The sequence below is a fragment of the Muntiacus reevesi genome, chromosome 4, assembly GCF_963930625.1.
Source record: "Muntiacus reevesi chromosome 4, mMunRee1.1, whole genome shotgun sequence".
In the NCBI taxonomy this organism is placed as follows: Eukaryota; Metazoa; Chordata; class Mammalia; order Artiodactyla; family Cervidae; genus Muntiacus; species Muntiacus reevesi.
In genome coordinates, this window is record NC_089252.1 from 37,270,315 (window position 1) to 37,289,145 (window position 18,831).

The window sequence follows — 18,831 nt, forward strand, 5'->3', positions numbered from 1 at the left end:
TTAGCAGTCCCTTACCTGTGACACCCACACAAATGATTAATGCTCACCAGGCTGTTACAAAACTATGGTGGAGAAGCAGGACCAGAAGCAAGATGGAACCACGGGGTGTTTAAAGCAAGAGGGAGACATGGGCAGATTTATAGCTTGGATGTGTCTCTGGAGCCAGATGAAGGATGGCGTAAAGATGAAAAGAAGGATTTGGCAAGCTGTTGCAAAACTCAGGTAAGATATGATGAGAATCTGCACACCTTGGGCAACTGGAAATCCCAGGCTTCTGGTCCAAGATGTCTATGGCTTGGCTCCATCAACTCCTGTCCTTCTCAATGGAGACCCTTGGGAGATTCAAGCAGGAAGAGCTAGCTGACCAAGATAACTTTCTGCTTTTCATGTCTCTCTGATTTTGAGAAGGGCCTTATTACCCTGACTAATAAAGCAGAAAATTAGCTATTAGAGAAGTATTCATGGTTAGGTTTAGAAGCTCAATAACCCTCAAAAGCAAGAGTTGAAAATCTAAATGGAATTTGTAGGTACAAGGCTTTATATGAATTGGGGGGAAAATTAGTTTCTGTTTGACTTTTTTCCCTGCAAAACCACTATTAGTTCTATCAAAATATTATACTGTTGAGGATAGCAACTTCTCGAGAAACAGAAATCTCTTTCATAGGGCAAATCACCTTACTAATTGACACATTTTTTTTTACTATAACCCCTTCTAATTCCCCTACCCCCTGCACAATGAGAGAGTTTTATATACTTACAGATGAAAGACAGATTTAGTTGTATGTGACAAAATATTGTCTGAGATGCACCAAAATTCTGTTTTTGAAGGTACGGAAGAGTCAAAAAGTATATTAAAATTGTTAAAAGGAAATAAATCTAAACAAAAACAGTTTATGATTAGGACCCTGGTGGCTTTTACAGGTAAGTTGTACCTCGGGTTATTCATCCATGAAATCGGATGATAGGTAAGTTCCTATCATGAGGTTATGAAGATTAAATGAGACTCATGTGCAGTCCATCGCCCAGCACCTGGGAAAGAGGAAGTGATGAAGGTGATGCCAAAAATGAGGATGCTAATGATATCTGATCATGCACATCCCAGAAAGGAAACCATGTCAGGTGACAAGCCTATTGGCTATTTTTTTTTTTTTTTTTAAGAAAATGATCCCAGATCGACCAAATCTCTAGGCTGCAGACCCAGCCTGTCCCCTCTCTATAAATGGAGCAAAAACAAATTTAAAAAGCCCAAATGACACACACATCAAAAGATTCCTAAATAGAGTAGAAGGGAACCTTAGAAAGTGAAAGAAAAGGAGAAACTGATGAGGACACGCATGCTCTGGAACAGAGTCGAATGTGAGAAAACAGGCAAACACTCTGGCTTATATCTTGCTGCTTCTAGGACTAGAGATTTCAGAAGATCCCCTGAACATCTCACAAACACAATGCTATCTTCCGCACTTTCTGAGTCCTAGAAGAAAGAATTCACAATATGTGGCACAGGATTAACTTAAAAGAAGTAGGCTCTAGATACTGATTATTATTGGAAGAGAAAGTGAGATTTTAAGGATGGTTGTCCAGCAGGTTATCGTTTACAATAGGGGTCCTCAACCTTTGGGATCTGATGTCTGATGATCTGAGGTGGAAGTGATGTAATAACAATAGAAATAAAGTACACAATAAATGCAATTCGCTTGAATCATCCTGAAACCATATCCCACTCCTGATCTGTGGGGAAATTGTCTTCCGTAAAACCGATCCCTGGGTGCTAGGTTGAGGACCGCTCGTTAACGAGAAGGATGATGGAAAGACCTACAGACATACACAGAGGAAAACAGAGTGTGAATCCCAAAAGGGGACTTTAGATGTGGAACTGGAAAATCATAGCATAACCCAAAAGGCAAAACTGCTGATTAGGTGGTAATTGCATCAAATCAACAACTCGGAGCTCAACAGAGTAAACTCAAGTGATACGTAATCCTAAGGATATTTACAGGCAACCAAATCATCTAAGATTAAGATTCCCAAATTACTTACACCAGAATAGAAAATCTCACAAACATCCATGCCAAATTTCATGCTAACATTCAATATAGCTTTAGAGATTCCAGAAATAACAGATGGCATTATGCATTTGTAACAGTAACATGCATTAGCTCCCAGCAAGTGAAATCCTGCCATCTCAGCTCGCTAAGACGACAGTTTGAAATTTATTTGGAATTTGTGTAGAGGGAGACCCAGGATGAAAGTGCAATGGATGATCAAGACAATGATTTTCCTACAGAAGAATACCCTAAAGGATTTCTTTTTTTCCAGGAACCAGCCAGGTTAGGGACATTTTTTAAAAAAAGGATAGAAGTTCTAATGAGGTGAATGAGTCTAGAGCCTATTATATAGAGTGAAGTAAGTCAGAAAGAGAAAGACAAATATCGTATATTTATGCATATATATGGAATCTACAAAGATGGTACTGATAAACCTATTTGCAGGGCAGCTATGGAGATGCAGATATAGAAAACAGATTGTGGACACAGTGAGGGAAGGAGAGGGTGGGATGAAGTGAGAGAGTAGTACTGAGACATATACATAACAATATGCAAAATAGATAGCCAGTGGGAATTAGCTGTGTGATATAGGGAGCTCAAATCCAGTACTCTGTGACAAGCTAGAGGGGTAGGATGGGGTGGGAGGGAGGTTCAAGAGGGAGGGGACATATATATATATGGCTGATTCATCTTAATGTATGGGAGAAACCAACATAATATTATAAAGCAATTATCTTCCAATTAAAAATAAAGAAATTAAAAATGGATAGACACTATTGAACCAGCCACTCCTACAGTATCATGCTAATCAAAGGCTTTTGTTGGGGGGGGGGGCGGATCTTATTTCCCACCTGCTTGATAACTAGAAAGAAATGTAACTAAAACTCTACTTTTTGTATTCAAAACCTGCCTGTCATCTGGTCTCCATTCTACAACAAGAAATCCACCAGCAGACATCAACCCTCTCTCCCTTCCCTGGTCCCACAGGTGGAATAGCTGGGTGCCCAGTATATCCTTACTGCCCCCTTCTGGAAGAACAAAGTTTGATGTTTTGAATCTTGCTACCTTGAGGACCAATTAAAGTGGAACCAATTAAAGTGGGACGATTTCATGTCAAATTCATGACTCACTGAATATAAATACATCCACAGTGTACCATTTCCAGTGCCTTTATATTAGAAACAATGCCAGCATCACAAAAACAAACACACATATCTGCCACAAATGGTAATTGTGAATATCCGTGGTGTATAACTTATAGAAAGAGCCAAACAAGAGCCTTAGAAAATTCCATTTCCAACTGTTTGGGATATTTTCAAATTACTTTGTTATAAAGAACTATTCTTCAAAATTGTACAAACCCCCTCCTTCCAGAAATAAAGGAAACCAAGAGCAAAACATGAAGGCGCATAGGGTGCATGCATGTGGGCACCAGGATGCTAAAGGTATTTTCCCAACAAACAATTTCATCTGGCAGTTTTCTTCTTCTCCAAACACAGAGAGAAATCAACAGCTTAAACATTAATTTCAGGACTCACCCACATCGTCCGTGTCGCACACCCAGAGATAACATTTTTCCAGATGATGGGCAGGTCCCGTGCCATGTTCCGAGGGGCAGCAAGACAGGGAGGTGAGCAAAAAGGAGAAGAAAACATAGGTTAGAAGTAATTCTACACCTAGTGGTAACTCATCCCCATTCTGAGCATGATAGTAAGAGTTCTTTCCTTTCTAGAAACTGCCCCATTGCCAAGACACAGCGGGTTAAGGAGAAAGTTGCTATAGGAAAACAAGGCAGAGAACTAATGTATGGATACCAAGGGGGAAAGAAGGGGATGGGATGAATTGGGAGATTGGGATTAACAAATATATACTACTATGATAAACTGATAACTAATGAGAACCTACTGTATAGACAGAGAACCTCTAGTGAGTGTTCTCTGGTGACCCAAATGGGAAGGAAATCCGAAAAAGAGGGGGTCTATGTATACATAATTTGTGCAGCAGAAACAAATACAAAGTTGTAAAGCAACTATTCTCCAATAGAAATTTAAAAAAAGAAAACAAGGCAGATAATTCATGACAGACCCAAAGGGATCTCTTGTTAACCCTTTCAACGAGCAGACAAGAGAACACAAATAAGTTGCAAATAAGAGAAAATACATGCAAGCCACATTTGAATATATAACAGATGTTTCCAGAAAGGGACGATGAAAGAGTTGTATGAACGCACAGGGACATAAAAATAATGAAAGCAATATGGACTAGAATGGGGGAAAGGGGGAGGAGCTTGAGACTATGGTCAAGTAAGTGTGTTAGGCACTCAGTTTTGTCTGATTCTCTGTGACCCCGTGGACTGGAGCTTGCTAGGTTCCTCTGCCCGTGGGATTTTCCAGGCAAGAATCCTAGAGTGGGTTGAAGATCCCCTTCTACGGGGGATCTTCCCAACCCAGGGACTGAACCCAGGTCTCCTGCATTGCAGGCACTGTGGCCAAGTAAAGATTTAGGCTATTTCAAAATCAAAATCAGAAAACTCAGTAAAATTATTTACATATTCCCACAAGCATTTGACTAATAGCTCCAATTATCCCTTTTCTAAGAACATAAATTATAGCCCATTTTAATGGGCTTTAATTCCCTTTCTCCTGGATAAGGGAAAGACTACTCACTCCCGTATTCTGGTCTGAAGAATTCCATGGACTGTACAGTCCATGGGGTCGCAAAGAGTCGAACACGACTGAGGGACTTTCACTTTCATTTAGAATGTGCTACAGGTCACAGCTGTAGAACAGAATTTGAATTTGTCAATGAAAAGACCACAGAAATAAGTTTTATTATCTTTTTATAGGGGCCAGAAAAAAATTTTATGGCTACAAAATTTCTAGGCTATGTTGTTTTTCAATCCTATCAGCCATAATAGTTGCTCCATTAGGGAAGAAATTTCACAAGGTAAAGTCACATGAAACATAACGTCCAGCCAATGGAACTCCCCAGAGGCTTCATTTAAAACAGAGCATCTGTCACAGGCTTGCCACATGGAAGTCACCTTGGAAGACCAGGCCATGCCAAAGTCATGCTAGAGGAAGTCTGTGAGCCTTGGGTCTACCAGGACCTCCTGGGTCTCTGCCTTACAGATGTAAACTACAAATGCGTTCAGTCGCTCAGTCATGTCCAACTCTTTGTGACCCCATGGACTGGAGGATTTCCCAGGCAAGCATACTAGAGCAGGTTGTCATTTCCTATTCCAGGGGATCTTCTGGACTCAGGGATTGAACCCACTTCTCTTGCGTCTGAATTAGCAAGCAGATTCTTTACCTCGCCACCTGGGGAGCCCACTACTTTAAAAGCTATTATCAACTCAGAAGAACTGAAAGCAATGTTGTATTTGCACATCCATGTTCAAAGCAGGCTTGTATACAATAGTCAAAAAGTGGAAGCAACCCAAATGTCCATCAGTGCATGAATAGATAAAAAAAAATGTGGTCCATACATAAAAGGGAATACTATTCAGCCTTAGAAAGGAATGAAATTCTGACACATGTTCCAGCATGAATGAACCTTGAGGACATTATACTAGATGAAACAAGCCAGACACAGAAGGACAGATACTGTGTGATTCCACTTCTATGAGGTCCTTAGAGTAGTCAGATTCCTAAAGAAGGCAAGTGATAGAATGGTGGTTGCCTGGAACTGGGGGGAGGGAGAAACAGGAAGTTGAAGTTCAATGGGAAGATGAAAAGTGTCCTCAGGGTCAGCTCCACAGCAGTGCAAAAGGATGTAACACTCCTGAACTTAAAGGTAATTAAGATACTAAATTTTATGTTATGTGCATATCATTGTTGTTGTTCAGTCACTAAGCTGTGTCTGACTCTTTGCGACCCCATGGACTGCAGCACACCAGGCTCCTCTGTCCTTCACTATCTCCCAGAGTTTGCTCAAATTCCTATCCATTGAGTCGGTGATACTATCCAACCATCTCACCCTTTGCCGCCCCTTTCTCCTTTTGCCTTCCATCTTTCCCAGCATCAGGGTCTTTTCTAGTGCGTCAGTACATTACCACACTTAAAAACAAAACAGTTATTGTTAGAATGATTACTGGAACTATTTGGTCACCCCTTGTAGACCCAATCTTCAGAAGAAAGAATAAGAGTCTAAAGTGTTAAAAATATTGCAGTTTGTGAAAAAAAAGCAGCCTTAGCACATACTCAAGAAACCTGGTCTTCCTCTCAGCAGGTCTGGGACATGAGCAGTTACTTAAAGGGCACTGGATGAAGTGTGACAGATGCCTGCAAAGACCAGAGAGGAGCCAGCTGTCAGCACTCAGCCCACAGCCCCCTCCTGATCCGTCCGAGTCCGCGGAACCTTGCAAAGTGCCCCTGCAAGGTCTTCCTAACGTCCTCTGGATATTTAAAAAGTTTAAGAACTTGACTTGTGGGTAGCGTTTGGTTTAATCCACTCTCCTAGTTCTAATAGTGAATGGTGTTTTCTTCTCAGAACACGCAGACTTCCTTGGTAATGGCCAAAGGACACAGCTGATCCTCTCTGTGGATAAAAATAATATTGACTATTTTTCTTTCCTAGAGAATCAGGAAAGGGAATATGTGGGTGTATATATGAATCACTGTCACAGAAGTGAGCTTACACATCTGGTTTCACTCACCTTCTGCCCACAGTTTCCATCACCCTATGAACCTGGCCCCTGAGTGCATGGGTTGATCTCACAGTGAGGGGAGGTGGCTCAGAGTAGGGGGAGGCTTGGGGAATCTGAACTGTGGGTTCAGGGGTCCTTTAAAGGAACTGGGGGAAGCTTGAGCAAGTCATTAAACATCTCTGTTTCCCTGAGTGGAAAAGGAGAATTATGTCCTGGTTTTCTCATCAAGTTATGGTACAGACGAAATGAAATGATGTTTGGAAAAGACCTTTGGGAAATAAGCAGGAAAAATTCAGAGTGGGCTTTGGACTGTTGTTGAGTATTTATTGTCTGCTTCTCAGCAGGAATGCTCAGTTCCTTCCTTGGATAAGAAATGTAGAAATAGAATATGCTGTAGCCTCAACTTCAACTTCCAATTGTATTTCTCATTATCCACCCCTACAGGCTTATTTTCAACCCCCCGAAGGCCCATGAGTCTATTCCTGAAGTGAGGTCCAGGACTCCCGGAGGTCCCTATGCCTCTTCCAGGAGGCCCATGAGGTCAAAACAATTTTCCTAGGCATGTTGTTTTTGTTAGTTGCTGAGTCACGTCCAACATTTTTGTGACCCCATGGACTGACTCGCCAAGTTCCCCTGTTCATAGCATTTCCCAGGCAAGAACACTGGAGTGCGTTGCCATTTCCTTCTCCGGGGGATCTTCCTGACCCAGGCATCAAACCCCCGTCTCCTGCTTGGCAAGTGGATTTTTTTTTTCTTTTTCATTTATTTTTATTAGTTGGAGGCTAATTACTTTACAATATTGTAGTGGTTTTTGCCATACATTGACATGAATCAGCCATGGGTGTACATGTGTTCCCCATCCCGATCCCCCCTCCCACCTCCCTCCCTATCCCATCCCTCTGGGTCTTCCCAGTGCACCAGCCCTGAGCACTTGTCTCATGCATCCAACCTGGACTGGCGATCTGTTTCACACTTGATAATATATATGTTTCAATGCTATTCTCTCAGATCATCCCACCCTCGCCTTCTCCCATAGAGTCCAAAAGTCTGTTTTATACATCTGTGTCTCTTTTTCTGTCTTGCATATAGGGTTATCGTTACCATCTTTCTAAATTTCATATCTATGCATTAGTATACTGTATTGGTCTTTATCTTTTCTGGCTTACTTCACTCTGTATAATGGGCTCCAGTTTCATCCATCTCATTAGAACTGATTCATATGAATTCTTTTAATGGCTGAGTAATATTCCATGGTGTATATGTACCACAGCTTTCTTATCCATTCGTCTGCTGATGGGCATCTAGGTTGCTTCCATGTCCTGGCTATTATAAACAGTGCTGCGATGAACATTGGGGTACACGTGTCTCTTTCAGATCTGGGTTCCTTGGTGTGTATGCCCAGGAGTGGGATTGCTGGGTCATATGGCAGTTCTATTTCCAGTTTTCTAAGGTATCTCCACACTATTCTCCATAGCGGCTGTACTAGTTTGCATTCCCACCAACAATGTAAGAGGGTTCCCTTTTCTCCACACCCTCTCCAGCATTTATTGCTTGTAGACTTTTGGACAGCAGCAAGTGGATTTTTTTTTAACCAGAGTCACCAGGGAAGCCCTTTCCCTAGTCATACTAAAGAGTAATTTGCCTTTTGCATACAGTGGAAGTTTCTGGAAGCTACATGGTCTATGAGGTCTCACCTTCAGTTTCTAAGTGGGAAGAAGGAATCTATATAAGAATTCACTCTCTTAAGCTGGACATTAAATAGAATTGCAGTAACACTCTTTACCCTAAATTATTCTTATTCTGGAAATATAGGTAACTTTCATAAAAATATTCATGTTCGTTAACCTCCAGTTAAACATAAATTTCAAAAATGTTTACATTCACATGGTATGGAATTTACTATTTTTAAATGAATTAAAAACAAATATCTGAATATTTTCTCAGTTGTAATTTTGAACGCAGTACATATCAATAAGTATGCCATGAATAAACAAAGGTTCTTCAATCATTTTTAAGAGTGATTGAAGGACAGAGGTCCTAAGACCAAAATATTTGGGTACCGCAGTGTCTACAGAGGAAATCAGGAGGGTGAAGGGTAAACGATGAGGCTGAGAAGGATGCAGAAGAAGCTCCTGGGGGCCACGTGTGTGATTCTGGTCTTTACAGAAGAGCAAGATCAGTGTGGTCCGCACATGTTGGAGGCTGCAGTTACAGCTTCTTTCCCTACCTGGGATGGACGTAAAGAATTACTCACCACTCAGCTTACTTTTCTACCTTTTAATGATTCATCATAGAAGATGAATTTATAAAGCTCCAACATAAAGCTTCATCACCCTATAATGAATCTCAAGGTTGCTTTCAAAAAGAATAACTTCCCCTCTGTGGTTGGTGCAATGTCTGTGTTGTGCTCATTTTTTGAAACCCACTTTATGGTTAATTGGGAAGTGGGAAATGTTTATAGAGGAGCCCGCATTCCAGTGGAGTCAAGATCAGAGTCATTGCTCTGAGGATGCTCTGTGGGGCGGGAAGAAATAGAGCTTCCAGGATAGGTGGTCCTTTCTGACTGCAGTGAGGCCTTCTGAGCGAGTGAAAGTCACTCAGTTGTGTCCGACTCTTTGTGATGCCATGGACTATACAGTCTATGGAATTCTCCAGGCCAGAATAATGAGTGGGTAGCTTTTCCCTTTTCCAGGGGATCTTCCCAACCCAGGGATAGAATCTAGATCTCCCGCATTGCAGGCAGATTCTTTACCAGCTGAGCCATCAGGAAAGTCCAAGAATACTGGAGTGAATAGCCTATCCCTTCTCTAAGGGATCTTCCCAACCCAGGAATTGAACCGGAGTCTCCTGCATTGCAGGGCGGATTCTTGATCAACCGAGCTATGAGGACGTGAGCCTTTCTGTGCTGCCTGCAAACCCTCCCTGCTAGCCCTATTGGCTTTTTGGTACCTGTCACCTCAGAAGCTGCTGCAAGCTTTATCCATCCTCAAGTCCCTTCTGCATTCCCCTAACTCTTAGGGAAAAAAACAAACCTCACTTCTCTCTTCACCAAGGAGCTAGAAGCAGGCAGCTATGGGGTTAATATTTACGACTATAAAATTTATGAGCTGTTAATGTCGGCAAGATAAAAATAATTACCTTAATATGCAATTTCCAGGAATAAATAGCAACCAAAAGCGTGATTATGATTTTAATAACAAGAAAATAATTGTATGTTAGTAACATCAGTGAGAGAAGACAGATCTAAGGCATATCCAGGTAAGGAGATGGGTGTGAAGGAGATGATGGAATGCAGCCAGGCAACAAGGCTGGTCACATGAAACGTTTTTAACGAACTGCATTCTCCAGGGACGCCTGCTGGAACAGCATCACTGAGGGGATAGTCTGTATCTTAAAAAACAAAACAAAACTGATAAGGTGCTGAAGCCTTCCAGCAAGACTGAGATGGTAGAATGTCAGGAGAGGAGGGCAGACCTATAAAAAATGCTAAAGACATCTGAGCAAAAAACCCATGGACTTAAACTTCTCAGTCGTGTCTGACTCTTTATGACCCCATGGACTGCAGCCCGCCAGGCTCCTCTGTCCATTGAATTCTCCAGGCAAGAATACTGGAGTGGGTTGCCATTAGCTTTTTCAGGGGAACTTCCCAACCCAGGGATCAAACCCAGGTCTCTGCATCTCCTGCCTTGGCAGGTGGGTTCTTTACCACTGAGCCACTTAGGAAGTTAAACTTCTGAGTGGATCTAATTAAAACTTTTCTTTCAAAATTTATTTCTTTCTTTAAATTGAAATTTATTTTTTTTACAACACTGTGTCAATCTCCGCTGAATAGCAAAGTGACTCAGTTACATACCTCTATACATTTTAAAATATTTTTTTCCCTTATGGTTTATCATAGGATATTGAATATGGTTCCCTGTTTCTCTCTCTATCTCTCTTTTTTTAAGGGGTGTAAAGTAAAGAGGGAACCAGTATGATTTCACAGAGATAGTCTGTCTTTTTGAATTGACTTTGGCTTGGCGAGTCACTTGCCCTGGGCAAGCCTTGATTTTGTTGTCTTTGCTCACCGCTGCAGAGCTGTAAGAAAGGTCAGAAATAAGGGCATTTTCAGCCCTTCGGTCAGAATACTTGGAGCACAGCAGGTGCTCAGTAAATGGCAGTTCGTTTCTTGGTTTCCTCCCTTTTTTCCTTCACATCACAACCCACTATCCAAGAGCTGTTCAATTTTTAGGTAAGCATTACAGTAAAAGAGAGAGAAACAGAATTGAAGGAACGTGTATACAGTGAAGACAGATGGCTGTGATTCATGAATAGATTAAAAATAGAAATCTTTATCTCATGATGATTTAGTTGAAACGCTCCTCCCTGACAGCTGATTTTGACAACTTTATTTATTCATTGATTGATTGATTGATTCATTCATTTATTGGCTTCGCTGCATGGCAAATGGGATCCTACTTCTCCAACCAGGGGTGGAACCTGTGACCCCTGTTGTGGAAGTGGAGAATCTTAACCACTGGACCACCAGGGAAGTCCCCCTGACATCTAGCTTTGGATGTGGTAACTTGATTGACTTCTAGAAACTTCTTCAATTTTAACGTCTAAACTACTTGGGACTGGTGAAATCACTTATAAGAATGCACTTAGGATGTTGTTTTGTCGTTGTTGTTTAGTCGCTAAGTCTTGTCTGACTCTGCAACCCCAATAGACTGCAGCCTGCTAGTCTCCTCTGTCCATGGGATTTCCCAGGCAAGAACACTGGCGTGGACTGTCAGGCCCTCCTCCAGGGGATCTTCCCAACCCAGGGATTGAACCCGGGTCTCCTGTGTCTCCTGCATTGGCAGGTGGAATCTTTTCTGCTGAACCCCCGGGGAAAGTTAAAGTGAAAGTGTTGGCTGCTAACTTGAGCCCAACTCTTTGCAACCCCATGGACTGTAGCCCACCAGGCTCCTCTGTCCATGGATTCTCCAGGCAAAAGCACTGGACGGCTGGCCATTCCCTTCACCAGGGGATCTTTCTGACCTAGGGACTGAACCCAGGTCTCCTGCACTGCAGGCAGATTCTTTACGGTTTGGGCCACCAGGGAAGCCCCTCTAGTTCCCGACCAGGGATCAAACTCGGGCCCCCTGTGTCAGGAACGTGGAGTCTTAGCTACTGGAACACCAGGGAAGTCCCTTGTTTTTCTATATTATCGTTATCAGTTTATCTGCTTCACTCCCGTGAGGTATAAGATGTAATATTTTAATAAAATTATCTTTAGAAATTCATAACATTTTGTATCATGTTTATTGGCATTTATATATTTGTCTCCCAGTAAGATGATAAGCACCATTTTTAATTCACACTTTTATTTTCATGGCCTGCATCAGTACCTTGCTTGTAAAAAATAAGTGAAAATCAAATTGAAGTAAGTACAACACCTTGTATTTGATTTGAGGTAGAAGACAGTCTATTTTTTTTTTTTAATCAAAATGTACTTGATTTACAATGTTATGTTAGTTTCAGGGGTATAGCAAAGTGATTCAGTTATACATATATATATATATATATATATATATCCATTAAGTTATTACAAGATATTGAATATATTTCTTTGTGTAATACAGGAAATCTTTGCTGTTTATCTATTTTATACATGGTTGGGTGTATCTGCTAATCACAAACTCTTAGTTTATCCCTCCTCCTCCATTTTCCTCTTTGGTAACCATATTTGTTTGTATGTCTGTAAGTCTGTTTCTGTTTTGTAAATGAGTTCATTTGTGTTATTTTTTAGATTCCACATATAAATGATATCATATAATATTTGTATTTCTCTGACTTAATTCACTCAATATGATACTCTCTAGGCCTATCTATGTTGCTGCAAATGGCATTATTGCATTCTTTGTTATGGCCTCATAACATTCCATCATATATATATGTTGCCACATCTTTTTTTTTTTTTTTGCCACATCTTTATTCATTCATCTTCAGTGGACACTTAAGTTGCTTCCATGTCTTGGCTATTATAAATGGTGCTGATATAAACTTTGGGGTTCTTTTTGAATCACAGTTTTCTTTTCTAGACATATGCCCAGGAGTGGGATTGCTAAATCAAATGGTAACTCTACGTTTAGCTTTTTAAGGAACCTCCATACTATTCTCCATAGTGGCTGTACCAATTTAATTCCCACCAACAGTGTAAGGGGGTTCCCTTTTATCCACACCCTCTCCAGTATTTATTATATGCAGATTTTTTGACGATGGCCATTCTGACCAGTGTGAGGTAGTATCTCACTGCAGTTTTAATTTGCATTCATTTGTTGATTAGCAGTGTTGAGCATCTTTTCATGTGACTGTTGGCCATCTGTGAGACATTTTCCTTTTTAATGAAATAGCACGAAAGGGCTATGGGGTTATCAATCCCATACAAACATACAATTACAGTTAATTCAATCAGATGGCTTTCCTACTCGTATCAGGATTGATCAGCAGAACTAAGGAAATGATAGCTTTATTTGGGAAATAAAGAAGGTAATACAATAGGAACAAGGAATGTATTGGGGGAAGAAAGCTTAATGGAAAGCATAGAAATGAGACTCAAGAAAGTATGTGGACATCAGAGCTCAGAGAAGTGGGCAGGAGAAGATGAATGAGGAATCAGGAAGGGATGCTAGAATCAAGAAGGGATGCTATAGATGAATTCAAAGATTTTCACCTCGGGCTGTCCCCATGATGAGGCACCACTGGCTTCCTGTCTGAGTCCCACCAGTGGTCCTAATAATTCCAACATATGCTCCTGACACAAACTGAGTACAGTTGTCTGAACTAGCCTAGAAACCTAACCATAATTTTCAATATCTTCAAAATTCCAAACAAATACTGACAAACGCACTTTTGGAAAAACGATTCTTCTGTAAAACGGGGAATGACTATATTCAAAAAGGAGGTCTCTGCCTTTTATCAATCTAATCATCTCACCCCTAGGAATGAAAGGCCAGAGGTTGAAGAAAATAAGCATTTCCGTGCTCTTACAAACAAAACACACTACATCCATTAAAGGGCTCTATGATCATTGCTTGCCTTCTGCTTTGAAAAATAACTCAGAAAAGGAGTGCTGAACTTGTCAAAGTATATGACTGCATGCATTCCTTGTGGCATGAGCTTCTGCTCAGTCGCTAAGTCCAACTCTTTGACCCCACAGACAGTAGCCCACTAGGCTCCTCTGTCCATGGGATTCTCCAGGGGAGAATTCCCTTCTCCATTCCTTTCTCCAGGGGATCTTCCCCACCCAGGGATCCAACCCAAGTCTCCTGTGTCTCCTGCATTGGCAGGCAGATTCTTTACTGCTGAACCCCCAGGGAAGTCCAATTCCTTATGGGGTTGGAGGGTGGGGAGAGGTATAAATGTTTCAAAGAAGACCAAGGGCTCAAAAAAAAAAAAAAAGAAGAAGACTCTGTTGGCAACCTTGCTCAACCTGTTCCAAAGGGCACAGGACTTCTGAAGCCAGGCTTCTCCCCATGTGGGCACAGCTGAAAAATAAAAGGCTTCAGGATGTTCAAGGTCACTGACCTCATCCTGTTCATATCTCTGATGCTGGCTTTCACATCAGGAACAAACTGATACTTTGGTAGGTCAATGCCTCAAAAAGCCAATTTAGGAATTCAGTGTCTCTCTGTGTGAGCAGAGAAGAGTCAACACAGAATAGGGGAGAACCATACCATCAATCTCAAGCAAGCAACCTCACAAGGACAAATTCTGCTTGTGGCTACAATCAGGAAACCATCAGACCTTCATATCGGACCATTGAGACAAGTAGGCACCTGGAACTGAGCGCAATGTTTTTAGCCTGGGTAGAACACACATGCTCACAGCTCTCTGACTGTTGGGTTTAAAGGGAAATTCAAACCCCTCACTGCAGATACAAGGAGAAATTTAACAGAGACAAGGATCTTTAAAATATCACTCTGATGAACTTAGCCACTTAAATTTTTTTGAAAACACACGAGCAGACACGCTTAGTTTGCATCCTGGTTCATGATGCTAAATCAAGTTTTTAGGATTCTTTGATTTATTGAATGCCTACTATGTGCTCTGCAACATGGGAGACCAGAGTTTGATCCCTGGGTTGGGAAGATCCCTCGGAGAAGGTAATGGGAACCCACTTCAGTATTCTTGCCTGGAGAATTCCATGGAGAGAGGAGCCTAAAGGGATACAGTTCATGGGGTCACAAAGAGTCAGACATGTCTGGCTGACTAACACTTTCACTTTCATATGCTCTATATAAAAGGACAGGCTCACAAAAATCTGGCTCTTGGCTATTAAGAGGTGAAGAGGTAGGAACTTTCAGTTGTGAAATGAACCAGTCACAGGGATGAAATCTACGCCACGGGAAATATAACCAATCACTATGTAGTTAATCTTTGTACAATATGTTGGGGCTTTCCTGGTGGCTCAGACAGTAAAGAATCTGCCTGCAGTGCAGGAGGGTAATTAAACTTACTGTGGTGATCATCGTGTAGTATACTAGTTCAGTTTAGTCACTCAGTTGTACAAAACTCTTTGTGACCCCATGGACTGCAGCACGCCAGGCTTCCCTGTCCATCACCAACTCCCAGAGCCTACTCAGACTCATGTCCATCGAGTCAGTGATGCCATCAAATATCAAATCACAATGCTGTGCACCAAGAACAGACACAGCATTGTAGGTCAATTATGCTTCAAAAACACTCTCAGAAAAAGAGATCAGATTTGTGGTTTCCTGAGCTGGGTGTGTCTCAGCTTTGCCAACAAAGGTCCGTCTGGTCAAGGCTATGGTTTTTCCAGTGGTCATGTATGGATGTGAGAGTTGGACTGTGAAGAAAACTGAGCGCAGAAAAATTGATGCTTTTGAACTGTGGTGTCAGAGAAGACTCTTGAGAGTCCCATGGACTGCAAGGAGATCCAACCAGTCCATCCTAAAGGAGATCAGTCCTGGGTGTTCATTGGAAGGACTGATTTTGAAGCTGAAACTCCAATACTTTGGCCACCTCATGCGAAGAACTGACTCATTGGAAAAGACCCTGATGCTGGGAGGGATTGGGGGCAGGAGGAGAAGGGGACGACAGAGGATGAGATGGTTGGATGGCATCACTGACTCGATGAACATGGGTTTGAGTAAACTCTGGGAGTTGGCAATGGACAGGGAGGCCTGGCATGTTGCGATTCATGGGGTCACCAAGAGTCGGACACGACTGAGCGACTGAACTGAACTGAGCTGGGTGTGGGGGCGGGGGAAGGAGAAAGTGCATGAAAGTGGTCAAAATGTACAAAGTTATGAAATAAGTAAACACTAGGATATAATGCACAATATGATACATATAGTGAAGACCTGAATGTTGCTGTATAGTTTATATGAAAATTGAGAATAAATCCTAAGACTTCTCATTACAAGGAAGACAAGTTTTTTCTTTTATTTTGTATCTATATGAGATACTGGATGGTCACTAAACTCACTGGGGTCATCATTTCATGTTGTATGTAAGTCAAATCATTATGCTGTCCACCTTAAATTTACACAGTGTGGTAGGTCAATTGTTGATGTTGTTGGTTAAGTCACTAAGACAACTCTGACACTTTTGTGGCCCCATGGATTGTAGCCCGCCAGGCTCCTCTGTCCACAGCATTCTCCAGGCAAGAACACTGAAGTGGGCTGCCAGCTCCTTCTCCAAGGGAACCTTCCTGACCCAGGGATCAAACCTGCATCCCCTGCCTTGGCTCTACCACTGAGACACCAGGGAAGTGCTGTAGACCAATTATATTTCAATAAAACTATCAGAAAAATATAAGAGTTTTGGTCGGGTTTGTTGTTGTTTTATTATTTATTTTTATTTATTTATTTGGCTGCGCCGAGTCTTAGTTGCAGCATGTGGGATCTAGTTACCCGACTGGGGATTGAACCTAGGCTCCCTGCATTGGGAGCACCGAGTCTTAGCCACTGGACCGCCAGGGAAGTCCCTGTTGTTGCTATTTTTGAGGCAAGGTCTGGGGCAATATTCAGAAGCAATGGGCAGAGAAAGAAGAAGAGCATATTTCTTTGACTAATTTTCTGTGAACACAATGCGACTTGCTTTATTTCATCCATGACACCCGGCACTCACTTTCATCCAACACAGTGAAGTATAATGTGAGGAAATGGTTATTTTCCTTGTTTTGTTTTTTCCTATTTTTCAACTGTATTTCTCAATCATGTTAAAATTATACTTTTGGTCAGAGCAATAATTTTAAGGGTCACTTTTCCCAAATCTTCTCATTTCTAGGCAATAAGTGAACCGCACTCCCATAGAAAGTCACCAGTGGCTCAGCCCAGCTGTTCTTTTTATTTATTTGGCTGTGCTGGGTCTTTAGTTGCGGCATGCAGGATCTAGTTCCCTGGCCAAGCATGGGACCTGGGCCCCCTGCACTGGGAGCAAGGAGTCTTATTCGCTGGACCACCAGGGAAGTCCCAGCCCAGCTGCTCTTTGAAGCTTCAAACAGCTCACCGCTAGAGCCATTTGCTACACTCCAACCCTGCCCAATGGACCTTGACTTTCCACTAGACTAAAAGCTGGCCAGATGTAATCAACACCCCCTTTCCTGAGGCCAAATGGAGTCTAGGAGAAAGCATTCTGAAAGATGTGCTATACTTTAGCCTGTGTTGATCACTCCAATAGATTTTAGTGAAAACCACACAGATAAATAATCTTCCCAGGCTTTGTAAAGATTACTTAGAATATCTTTGAGACCATCCAAATCTAGGAGGAGAGGTGAAAGGAGAGGAAAATAAAATGAAATTCTGGGTAATGTGGTTAAAGAAAGTGTTGAACCAGTTCCGAAAAATAGGACATCATCATCAGACTAATGAGATCAATTAGCCAGAGAACAAAACTATACTACCTCTGATTCTAATAATAATACTATTATTATTGTTACTAAAGAACTGTTTAGTATTTGGTTTTGCTTCCTTTGTAGTTTATTTTACTGAAGTGTCACTGACTTACAATGCTGTGTTAATTTCTACTATATAGTGAATTTAGTAATTTTGTATAGCAGACCCTTGCAAAGTGATATTTTCACTTCCTTGGGCCAAAATTATGTTTCAATAATGCAGACATGTAAAATCGATCATGAAGTTTATGTGATGCTATCAGGTTTAGAAAACAAAAGGTTTTTAATCTATGATGATGTTTTCAGATTGTAGATTTGAAAGCTGGAGCAGCTGTAACTCCATCCTAAAGATGAATAAACAGTCATCCAGGGAAATTAAATGCTGATAAACCCACAATCTGGAAAATTACATCACTGTTTATTTTTCATGAAACAGTTATCTCCTAACTGTATCTAGGGGGTGGACAAAGCTACACTTAAGACAAAATACTATGTGAAATAACCTGAAAGATAAGTGTATACTTGTATATTGAAGGTATAAGACATACATCAAAACATCATGATATTTTTCACTGAGTGAAAAGATTTGACATCTGGGTTGCACATACACTTCAGCAGCATTACTCACTGTTGAATTACCTAATTCATTTTCATCTTTAATATGTTTTCCCAAGAAAGCAAATGACTAAGAATAGCACCAGTTACTCATCCTTTATAAATATAATGTAGATAATGTTGAAATATGATAATATTCCCCAAGATTCATAAAATTTATGAAGGAAAGTATCTAAGTCACCCAACCTTTGAAGAATGAGATATCTATGTTTTAGATTCTGTTATTGTAGCATCTAATCATAGGAGAAAATGTTAGGGGCCTCCTAGGAAAGAACCCAGATCAAAGCGGAAGAGATTCAAGGTCCAAGGTCAGCAAGGAGTGTGGTGCAAGGTGGAAAAGCTTCCTGGTTGTCCATCTAACTTTCTGTCCTTTTGTGCCATCAAGCTTACTCCACCCACAGCCAGAGTAACCCCTCTATTTCTAATTTCCTATATGACTCTTCTACACAAATTCCTTCCATGGGTCTCCATTGCTTATTTGATAAACTCCAAGATTTCTCAAATGGTGCAGTGATAAAGAATCGGTCTGCCAGTGCAGGAGATGTATAAGATGTGGGTTTGATTCTTGGGTCAAGAAGATTCCCTGGAGTAGGAAATGGCAACCCATTCCAGCATTCTTGCCTGGAGAATCCCATGGA